Source organism: Thalia democratica, chromosome 4, assembly GCF_965202585.1.
Source record: "Thalia democratica chromosome 4, ktThaDemo2.hap1.1, whole genome shotgun sequence".
NCBI classification, from domain to species: domain Eukaryota; kingdom Metazoa; phylum Chordata; class Thaliacea; order Salpida; family Salpidae; genus Thalia; species Thalia democratica.
In genome coordinates this window covers 33132755-33145469 of record NC_139168.1, presented here as the reverse complement: position 1 = coordinate 33145469, position 12715 = coordinate 33132755, and positions in this window count along the sequence as shown.

Sequence of the window (12715 nt, the reverse complement as noted above, 5' to 3'; positions counted from 1 at the left end):
TTTAAGCCAGATTTTTAGATTAAAATATTTAATTTTGATCTAGGTCTTTTTTTGCTTGTTATCTTTTTCTCAATTTAACTTTTGCTTTATTTTTAAGTTTGTATTGAGAATTATTTTGGTTTCTAAATGAAGTCCAGGTTTTTATGACCTTAAGCTTACACTTATAGCTATGTAACTTGTAAAAGTATATAACTGTTTTGTCAGTTTAAAGTTTGATGAAGCATTTAGAAAATTGTAATAAAGATAAACAAATTTCAATATTTAGGAACCAAAGTAAAATTTGTTTTCAAGTTAAAAGTTAATTACGTTTATTATTTTCCTATATTTAAAAAACCTTTATACTTGTTTATACATGAATATATGTGTAGATGTTGTAGGAATGTTCCGTTTTTTTCTAGAAAGGTGTTTGTTTTTTATTTCAAAAATATTAGATTATTGTAAACTTACAACAATATTTGTTTAAAATCAAATGATTACGTATTTACAGATAATCTATTGAATAAATTATAGTCTGCTGTTCAAATAATGTTTTAAGTTAACTTATACATTTAGCTTTTGATAAACATAGCATTTTTAGTACTATATCAATTTAATACCTTACGAATTCATTTATAAAATAATTTTTAAGTCAGTTAGTCATTGGTATTAATGTTATCTTCAGTTACAATAATTTCTAAAAATATAAATGAATATTAAAGGAGACATTAAAGTTTAGCTTAAGATTACATTTTTCAATTAAACACAAAACAAAAAAATAATTCAAACTGGTAAAAAACCTTAAAGCTACTATAAATAAAAATGTTTTTAAAACTTGTAAAAAAATTATGTTTGAAATAAGTGAAGCTTGTTAAGAAACACTAATAAAACTTTTTATGTAATGAATAAAATTCTAAATGTTTTTTTATATAATAAAAAGAGTTATATTCATTTTACAAAAGTGTTTTTAAAGTTATGGTAACATCTCATATAAAATAATAAAAAGTTTAATTCTACTTTAACTTATACTATAAAAAAATGTTTCTAAATTATCAAACTTATTAAACAAGGTATGAAAAAATATTTCCAAGCGAATAATATATACTAATTTAAAAGGTTGAATATAAATATTATGTCCTTAAAAACTTGTATTTGACCAATAATAATTTTAAGCTTATTTTAAAATTTAACGTTTAAGTTTGATAGTTTATTGTGATAACTTTTATGTCTTAAACAAATAACTAAAATAATTAAAATAACTCTTAAACCCTGAATTTTACACTAATTTAATTAATTTCATTTTACATTGAAAGAAAAAAAAAGATAACATACGTTTTTAATTGTAATAGTATGGAATCCTTCCAAATGGGCCATACGACCCCCTTTGGGCTATTTCAAAAATTTAAGGGGCAATAATCTTCAAAGGGGCAAAGGGGGCCAGTTACTAGTAAAGTGTCTATAGGGGAGCCATAATGTCATAGTTTGAAACTTATCTTAGATAAAAAGTTGATTATAAACAGGCATATAGATAGTTTTCTGTCCTTCTACAAACTCTTATTACCGGAAGTGGTTCATGAAACATCTGTTAGCAAGTTAACAGTTTATTCTTGATGAAAAAGTACAAAAAATACAGATGTTTTCATCTGCCAAGGTAGCCGAGTGCGCAAAACTTCACTAGTCTTATCAATTTATATGTGTTGTATATGCAAATCCATAACAGATCAATTCGTATCGAAACTGTTTAGAGGTCGTGTTTTTATAGATGAAGTTGTTTAATGAAACAATTTGAAACAGTTACATTTAACTTGTTTCATTATATATACGAATAGGTAGTTTTTAGTATTTTTGCTATCTCTTTTTTTTTTCTTTTTTTTTTTTTAATTTTTGCATCAAGAGGGAAATATTCATGCTGTAGAAAAACTATGTCTTTAAGTGTCTCTAAGATTAAAATCACTATTCTACTTCAATAAGAAATTTTAGTTTATTATAAGCACCAAAAAAGCGAAACTTTGTTTTCCGAATAAACTTTTTTTTAAAGAATAGTATATAAAAACACAAAAGTTTTTTATTATATTTTAGTATTTACCAAACGTAGATTAAAATACTTCAAGTTACTTAAGAAACATTGAAAATTACAAACTGAGCTACAAAGAATAAGCCAAAGTTATATGAACTGTTTTTTAATTTGCATCGGTTTTAAACGAACAACCTACGGTAAACAGTTCTCTTTTCATAACTAACATGAAATAATATATTTTAGTGTTTAACATTGAAAAATCAACTTGAAGAAAACTTTAAGATACTGATTTGCGAATTTTTAATAGTCAAAACTTACTAAAAAGCATTTCTAAAGAAAAAAACAGAAAGATTTTCTAAAGCTAAGGCTAGAAAAATAATTTAATTGGTAGGTCTAATCTACCAAAAAATTATACAATAAAAACTGCTTTTAAAATAAATTTTAATGAGTTATTTTAATTGAAACGTTTTTTTCACACATTTTCAAATATAAAGAAAACATATTTGAGTATATTCTTCTAAAACTGTTATTTCAGAAAGAAACCTTTTACCTAGTTTAAGCGTTTGGTATTGTCAAAATATTTTTTTGTTAATCTAAAAAACTGTCCGTTTTAGACCATCAATGTCCTTTTTTTAAAGTTATCTGTAATCAGAATTAATGTCCCTAATATTTGAACTAACAATTTCAACTTTAATTAATGGCCTTACATGCTAGTAGAAATCAATTAATAATTTTACAAAATCAACAAAATTGTTTTTGGTCAAGTTTTACTACTTAACTACGGTGAATAAACTTTGAAATTTTCATCGAAATAACTTATAATAGGCTTTTAGGTAACTTATCAGAAACTATTAGAAAAAGTATTACAAAAATAAAACAACAACAACAACAACAACAACAACAACAACAACAACAACAACAACTTTGTTCCATTTTGTATCAGTATGTGATCATTTGTTAAACAGTACTTATAGTTTATATTCAGCGTGTTAACTTCCCTCAGTAACAAACTTCAAACAGTTTAAAAACCACAACGTGAGTCCTGATCTTACTTGCTTAAACTTTTTGTTCAATATCAAGTTCAGTCTCGCTTGTGTTGAAGTAGTTTTTTGATATTATGACAAATAAAGTAATTCATCATTTTAGTTTATATAAATCTTTTCGATTTAAAGCTTACATAACGGCGGTAGCTTAATTCAACCACAGTCTACACATCGGATTACTACCCTTGGCTGTTGACAGTTTATTTAAACATGTGTCCAAAATATTTCATTGGGAATGTTTTTACGCTATAAAGCAACAAAAAGCACTAAGTGATTTGTAAATTATTATAGTCTGTCTGTAGACAATAAGGCTAGTTATCAAACCTATTTATTTCAAAAAGAAATGTAATATTTATTTAGCATTTTGTAACCAATCCTAAAGTTTAAAAAGGTTCACTTTAAAAAAAAAAAACAAAACAAAAAATTGAATTTAAATTATAAAACAGCTTACTATTAACAAAAGTTTTTTTTATTTCAACACGGTTGGTAAGAATCATTAATGTCTTGCTGTTTTAATAGACTAGAGGAAAGAAAACTAAAGCATGCACAAATTTACTACTTTAATATTGATGAAAATTTTGTGTTAATTTAACGATTATATGATTGCATTTTTGATGTAAAACACGTTTTTTTGTTTGTTTACTAAAGAAAATTGTTTTTTTAAGTTCATTACTTTAGTTACCTTTTTTTTGTTTGCTTTTTTTTTAGTTTGTTTTTTTTTTTTTAAGTTTTTTAATTTGTATAAAAAACAAAAACTTTAAAAAAAAGTTTAACATAATTATTGAACTAAATATTTAAAAACGAGTTCAATAGTAAAGTTAGTTTATGTACATTATGCTTTACTTTATTTATTTATGTTTTTTTTGTACATGTGTCGGTCAAGGGTTGGATCTTGCAACATTCAAATTAGTTTTCAAAGCCCTCAATAAGATCCCTACGCCATCAGGCCACACAAAGTATTAGGCACCTATTAGTTTTTCTTAATGTTGGGGTGTTTTATAATATTTAGCAAAAACAAAATTTTATACAAATTTTTAATAACTATACTTTTTTGTTTTTTGAACTTAAAACTTTTTTTATTTATTATATCAGTTTCAGCCAATACTTAATGTCTACTAGCATTATCTTCTATACTAAACTAAAAAACTTAGAAATGTTTTTTTTTTATATACTGACGACCTCATTGAGTGAACAATTTTTATAAAACAATTTATAAGAAAATAAAAACTGAAATATAAATATATGACAAAAAATATTGATAGCTTAATATTAGTTTAACAATTTTTTTCTTACATTATAACAAACTAGTTAATCAGATACTTGTATAATTCAAAAATGTGTTTTATTTATAGCTATCATAAAAAATACTCTACTCTCTAACAAAAAAGTGCTACCTCACTTACAAAGACATGCTTCTGATTTGTATTGTTTTTTATTCGTGACTTAAAAACTTTATTTTGTGTGATATATTCAAAATTTAAAGTAGAAGAGATTGATGAAATTTTAATGTAATATTAAATAAAACAACCACAAAACTAGTATAACAGTTACATAATACAACGTATTTTAAAGGTTTATAAGCTCTTAATAGTATCAAATAAACATTATGTACAGAAGCTATATTCAAAATTTAAAGTAGAAGAAGATGATGAATTTTCTTTTTAATCTTAATTAAAACAACCACAAAACAATTATAATAGTTACATAATACAACATATTTTCAAATAAGAAACATAACAGTTACATAATAGTTACGTAACACAACATATTTTAAAGGTTTTTAAGCTCTTAATAGTATCAAATAAATATTGTGCACAGAAACCACAAGATAACGTAAACGTTCGAAAACGTTTAAACTTCTAATGTGGAAATAAAGAGTTTGTAGTGTTTTGAAACTAAATTAAAAGTTTTGTACGTTTGAAGAAGAAAAAGTCCAAATAAATAGCAAAAAATCGCGTTTCTTACACATTACGATGTTACTACTGTCGTAATAAATAACAGCTTTATTTTTTGTATTTCTTTATATTCTTGAGTACATAGACAAGTTATGTACCTAAATTGATGTTTTCTTGAAAAAGATAACATGTTTATGTCATATGCATTAGATGACATCATTGAAATGTAGCTGATGCACCATCAGTGGTTTTGACACCATAACCCTTTTAAAGGACATGATTGTAACTATTTGACTGCATCGTAATCAGAAGCATAATGAGTGTTTTTATTATGTTGCTTTTTTTGAATGTAATTTATTAACGTTAAACAGAGTTCTTAAGTTTAAGTTTTGGATAAGTTGAAAATTTACTAGTTTAAATGATTACTCTTTATAAAGAAAAAGTGCAAAAGAACTAACATATTTTTTTAACGTAAAAAATTAAGTTTTTTACTTAAAAGCTACCTATTATTTTTAACTATAAAAACATTTCGTGCAAAATATTAAAAAATAATACTTATGAGACACAGGGGCGTATGTAGACTTTTTTTTAGATTTTTTTTGCTCAAAAAATATTGTTTTTTGTAGTAGCTTTTAATAATATCGTTAAGAAAATTATATAACTTTCTAAAACTTTCTCAGGTACATAAAAATGTCAAAACTATAAATTCAAAAAAGAATTAAAATGTATAGAAAATTTATTAAGTAAACAAGTTCTTTAGTTTTTAGTAAAACAATTAAAATACAAACCTATATTTTGTTATAATTGACGATGTTAAAACTTTTCTTTTAAGTACTAATCAAACTAGTTGATAAATTATATTTAATGATAATGAAGTATATTTAATAATAATTAGTAAATGTAAATAAATTACCTAGTCAAACATTTTTAGTTAAAATGATTTAACTAAAAATCTAATTTGAATCAAAAATAAAGTGTATATAAAAAAAAAAAACAAGTATCAGTCGTAAACAACTATTTTACAACTTGATAAAACTAAAGTTTTTCTTATGTTGTAAAAATAAAAACTATATGCAAGTTCATCAATGATTTTCTATTTTGTAGGAAACCGTTGTAGGTGTAAAACTATTCAAAAATATTTTTTAACACTTCCTATTGACTTATTTTAAACCAAAAGTTTCCTTATTAAAACACGCTCGCTTTCTAAATTAAAAATCTTTGCAAATTTTTTTTTCTTTAAAGTACTTATAAAACAACTTCATTTTTGCAAAAAAACGAAAAGACGGATAAAAAGTTTTAGTAAACTTTTTAAAAGAAAAACCATATTCAATCGCTTTTTATTATTTCTACAGTTTTTTCAGAGTTTGCTTAGGAAACAACAAACAAGTCAAAACACGTCTTGGTAAAAAACGCAAATTTTAATTCTTTTAGTTTACATAAAAACTCACTGTTAGAAAAAAAACAATTTATAATTTAAGTTTTTCCGTCTTCAATGAATTAAAACCTAAGTTTCCAAAGACGGCAAAATTACCTCTTTTTTGGTGACTATATTAAATAGGGAGCAATAATTAGAAAGGGGGTTATTTTGAAATTTTGTGGTTTTTTTTCCCTTGCTTTTTTTTAACTACAGTTTGCTATTCAGTATTATAGGCGATGGCTTTAAAAAGTTAAATGGGTAACTAACTAACTGACATTGAAGTTTAGAAAACTGTAATGAAAAGTATAAAACTTTTGTTTGTTGTAATTAAAGCTTTAATTGCGTTTTTTTTTGAAATTTAATCCGCGACCAAAAACTGTCTGCCACTTCGTGATCAAAGGAGGGCAAATATGTTTCCAAAATTTATTTTCATAACTGCTCTTTTAACTGAAAAAAAACAAACAGCTTTTATCAGTTATTTAATCAGTTACTTTTTGTCCCGTAACTATTTATTACCCCTTGGACGCTAAAATCACCCCAAAGGAAGTTTAGGTTGAGCAAAACACTACGGTTTAATAGAATATAAGTTAGGTAACTAAACTAAATATAATTGGTAGCTTCGGCAATTGCTAATCTTTTCAAGTTTTAAACAATGTAGCACACGGGTATTATTTTGTACTAGTATTTACTTATGGTATTAAATGGTGATCAAACTTAAAGTATTCAAAATACAAACTTATTGAAATAGAATTTAATACGAAAGGTTTAAAATAATTTTAATAGAAACAATTAAATACTTTAGCTCAGGCGGGAATGATTGCCTGAATTAAAGGAATCTAAAATTAAATAGTTTATAAACACTTGTTGTTTATTGTAAAACAATAAAAGCTTTCATATTTGTTTACAACTGTTTAAACTCACAACGTAATGTTTGATGTCTTTTTCTTATCAAACAGCCTACATGCGTGCTGTGCTGGTCTCTTTGAAACTTCACCGATACGTTAGACTAGGTTTAAAACTTTTTTGTTCGAAAAATTTAGGCTTTACTCTTTAAAAATCGGTACATTTTTACAGTTTTTGATAACATTTTGTTTGTTATACTTCATATCTAAACTTGTTTAAATTGAATTACTATAACTCTTATTCGATCTAGATTTCAGTCTCCCTTTTATATAAGTCATTTTAAATATTTTAGTAGAGACTATAATGGCTTTTTGTAAGCTATCAGTTTTATTATTGTTGTGTATAATATTGACTCTGCATATGGATGTTTAAGTATTTCACCATTTAACCAAATTTTTATGATAATTCTTGCTTTCTACTATTAACTTACTCAGATACATATAAGAACAAGTCATTGTTTATGTTTAACTTATGATAAAACTTGCTGTTGGTCTCATAAACTGGGTGGCAGTAGAGCTGGATTGGTATAAGTGGTTTTTTTTTTTGTTATTATTATTATATTTATTTTTCTTTTTGTTTCTTGTATCTAAAATTAAATAGTGTTGTTACACCCTTATTGACAGTCTAACTAAATAAGTAGGTGTATTATTTCTGTATTATTGTTTTTAATTTCTCTTTACCAGATCTTAAGTGTCATATCTGCTTCAAAAGACAGATATCCTAAAATTAGGTGTATAAACTTCATATTTTTTTAGTTATTTTAGTTGTTTAATTTTATTTGTTAAAAACTTAAGTTTAATGTTTATGTAAAGTTTATTTAAGGCCATAGGGGGGGGGGGGTAAACCATGTTTTTACAAGTTGATCTTATTTTACAGAGTTTTTTCTAAGCTTCAAGATGCATTTTATTGTTTTAAAAAGTTCGAATTATTTTTTGAGATATGACCAGTCAAAGTTGGGGCGCATATTAGGTTCCCTATGGGGAGGAAAAACTAAAACAGCAAAAAAAGACTGTTTTATTAAAATCTATCTCCTCCTACATTTTTCAAGCAATCTTCTTCAAACTTTCACAGTCTAATTTTTATACAATAACAAAAAAACGTTACTTTGGAATTGAAAAATTTTTTTGTAAAAATATTTTTTTTGAAAAAAAAAAACACTTTTTTTTTCAATTTTTGTAATAAATTTTTTATTTTTTTAAGGGCATAGGGGTGGGTAAACACCCTTTTTTGGTTTTTTATCTTATTTTATATAGTTTTTACTAAGCTACAAGAAAGATGCTTTTTACAGATTTTAAAATTCAAAATAATTTTTGAGATATAACTGGTCAAAGTTGGAGGCAACAATAGGAACCTTATGGGAGGCGCAAACTAAAACGGCAAACAACTAGAAATTACTAAAAATCTGTCTCCTCCTAGGTTTTTTGAGATAACTACTTCAAATTTTTAGGAAATGTTCCTTGCAATATTTAGAAAATTCTGTCGAACAGAATTCAAAAAAATTAAAAAATAAAAATTTTATAACAAAAAAAATAAAAAAAATTGTTTTTTTGTTTATTTTTTTATAAATTTTTTTTTTTTTAATTTTTTCAAATTCTGTTCTGACAGAATTTTCCAAATATATGAAGGAACATTTCCTGAAAATTTGAGGTAGTTATCTCAAAAAACGTATGAGAAGATAGATTTTTAGTGAAATAGCCTATTTTTACCGTTTAAGTTTGCGCCTCCCATAAGGTTCCTATTGTTGCCTGCGACTTTGACCGGCTATATCTCAAAAATTATTTTGAATTTTGTAGCTTAGTAAAAACTCTATAAAATAAGATAAAAAAACAAAAAAGGGTGTTTATTTGAAGAAGATTGCTTGAAAAATAAAGGAGGAGATATTTTTTAGTGAATTTTTAAATTTCTGAGAAAATTTACCCCAAAAAATTTGCGGTACATACGTTTATATTGAAAAATTTTTACAAAAAGTTAAGTATCTCAAAAGTTAAATGTATTTTTTAATTCTATAAAAACTGGCTTATAGTTTGTACTTAAAGCTTTTATATAAAAGCTAAAGTTAATTTTTGTAAAAAAAATGTTGGACCCCCCTATGGCCTTAACTCACTTATAATACTTTTATTATTTTATTCATTCAGAATATTTGTTAAGTTTTATTACTTTTGTTATCTAACTTTCCCTGTTCAGTATTAAGAGTGATTTAATTTTTTGTAGTTTAAGCAAATTTAATAAATTACAAGTGCAAATTGTTGTTAATTAAAACCGAATTGTTTATAAATCAATAAGACAAATAAGCAAATATTTAACAATTTAAAATTTTTACTAACCTACAAGCACATATACTCTTGTCATGCACAAGATTTTAAAATGTGTGGTGTGTTTTAATATAGAGATATAATATATGATAACCAAAAGGTGTTTTTGTGCACCAGTCCAAATTAATGAACTATATACTAGAAATTTATAGACATTATTTTAAAATCATGGTGCTCTTACAGTGTTATGATTATTATACATATTTATGTATAAGTGACATTACCAATTTACCCCTCTTATTTAATTTTGAGTTATTTGTTGCATTTTTTGTGGTTGCTCTTGTAACACTTGAAACACTTTTTTTTTTACAAAAATTAACTTTAGCTTTTATATGAAAGCTTTAAGTACAAACTACAAGCCAGTTTTTAAATAATTCAAAAATATCATTTAAATTTTGAGATAATTTATTTTTTGTAAAAAGTTTCTTATACAAAAGTGTGGACCACAATTTTTCAGGGTCAATTTTCTTAGAAATTTTAAAAATCACTAAAAATCTATTTTCTTTTTCATTTTACAAGCAATCTTCTTCAAATTTTCAGGAAATGTTCCTTATATTAAAAGAATAAAAAAACTTACCTTATGAATTATAATAATTTGAAAAAATCTAAATTTTATGTAAAAATTAAAAAAAAGTTTTTTTTTTTAAGTTTTAACTAATTTTTTTTGTTGTTGTATAAATATTAGACTGTGAAAGTCTGAAGAAGATTGCTTGAAAAATGTTGGAGGAGATAGATTTCAAATAAAATAGTCTTTTTTTGCTATTTTAGTTTTCCCTTCCCATAGGGAACCTATTATGCGGCCTGGCTTTGACTGGTCATATCTCAAAAATAATTCAAGTTTTTTAAAACCTTCAAAAGCATCTTGAAGCCTAGAAACAATTCTATAAAATAAGATCAACTTGTAAAAAACATAGCTAACCTCCCTATGGCCTTGAGCTTTCATATAAGAGCCAATGCTAATTTTTGTTAAAAAATAAAGTTCAGACCCCCTTGCTCTTATAGAAAAAATCATACTTTTTTTTTGACAATATTAATAGGATTGCCACACACTCAGAATAACTCAAGGTATTCTGAGTTTTCTCAAAATCTCAGGATATTTTGAATTGTTTTTAAAGGTCTGTTGACACAAAATAGTTTTGTTTTTTAATAAGAAACTCAGAATAGATTTCTATAGATTTTGAATGGTACATGGGTGTTTAAGTTGCAATATTTTGTTATTTATATTGAATTTTGGTAAAAGACTTAATTTTTTTAAATTTTTAAGAGTTAAAAGAGTTTTTTTTTTTAATATGAAAAAACTAAATATGAAGCAGGATAGTTTAAAGTCACTCAGTACAGATTTAAGTGACCCAGGACAGTTTTTTTGACTGAAAAAGCCAACCTTCTAAAAAGTTGATTTAACCATTAATTATTTATTTGAAATTTTATTATTTAGTGTTATACAGTACATTTTGATTTTTTTAACATCTTTTTTGAAAGTTTTTGATAGGTTTTGAAAGTTTTTTTTTGTGCACCAGGTCCTTGGACCAAACTATTTGAGTGTTTTTTGTTGTTCAATAAACAATAATAATACATGGTTTTAATGTTACCTCAGCTAATACTTTAAAAATAATTCAGTAATATTCTTTCAACTAATCAAAGGTCTAAATTAGATTAAATGTTGATTTTGATTAGAGTACAAATAAGAGTCCTAAGTTCTTAACTTTTATGAAGTGGGTTGATGATCATAAAATTTTTAGCTGATAAGTTAAAAATAAACTTTATGGTCTTTTTTTTTGTGTTTTTAAACTAGTTAGTCTCAAAAAGTACTAATTATTTAATAATAAAACTAAATAACAGTTAGTTCTACAAAAGTCATAGCAACAATGTGGCAACTGGTTTTTCATAAATTTCTTCCTTTTTTTTTGAAGTGAAAGTTTTCTTGTCCCTTTTTAGCAGATATTTTCAATAAATAAGACTTTTTTATTGTATTTTATATTTAGCTAAATTTCATTGTTTACATTAAAAGATGGATAAATATCAAGGTCTAAGTTTATTATCATAATTTTAAAATTTTAGATAAAATGGCCATCTTGTTACAAGTCAAACTAAGCTGTTTCTTATTATCAATTAAAATTGTTTCTATTATACTCTGTCAAAATTGTGATTAGATAGTAAAGTTTTACACTATTTTAGCTAACTAAAAATTAGTTTTTTTTGTTGAAGCAAAGATATTTTATTTCAGTTCAATATTTCTAAGAAAAAAAATCGAAATTTACAAGTAGATTGTTTAACCAATTATCCGTTTTATTTGTTAATATATTTTTTAACTCTAAACTCTGTATTGAAACAGAAAATTTATATAACGTTTTTTACTTACAACTAAAAAGTTTTTTTTTTAAATCATCAAATTCGTATATCTTTATAAAAATAAAACCAATCTTAGTATGGTAAGCAAATTTGTTACACACACAAGCTAATTCAAATTAAAAGTTTTAGAAAGTGATTAAGACTCTAATAATTTTTTTTCAAAATCCTATTTCACCTAGGTTTGTTTTTTTCCTTAAATTTCAATGTTTTTTAATTTGTAAATTTTATTTTTGAGTTAAAATTTTAAGTTTTTCTTTAAAGTTTTTTTTTCTGATTATCAAATACAAGATGAGTAGTTTATTTGCAAAACTTGGAATAAAAAAAGTTAAGGAAAAATAGCATTAAACTGGATACTCTAAAAAAACTTTTAACATGGAATTTTGAATTTAAATCATAAAAAAAAAGGAATTTTAAAGAAATTTTACATGTAAAATATTAAAACTTTGATTAGTTATGAAAAATCTATCATATATATCTTTTTTAGTATATATCATTAATATTTTTTAATACATGGTAGCATTATAGTGTATTTCAATATTTTAAGACACTATTTAAAACAGTCTACTACCTTAACATTAATTCTATACTCAAACTAAATAAAAAAACCTAAAATTTAAAACCTGGAAAATTTTTGTAAAGACCTGTAGTAACTATTTTATCAAGTTATGTATTTTATAACTAATTCAAAAAGTGTTACAGTATTTTTTTAATAGTTTCATATAATTTTTAAACTTTTATAATTTAGTTTGGTATTTTTATTTTAGTTTTTTACTAAAATATTGTAAACACTTGTATTTTTAAAA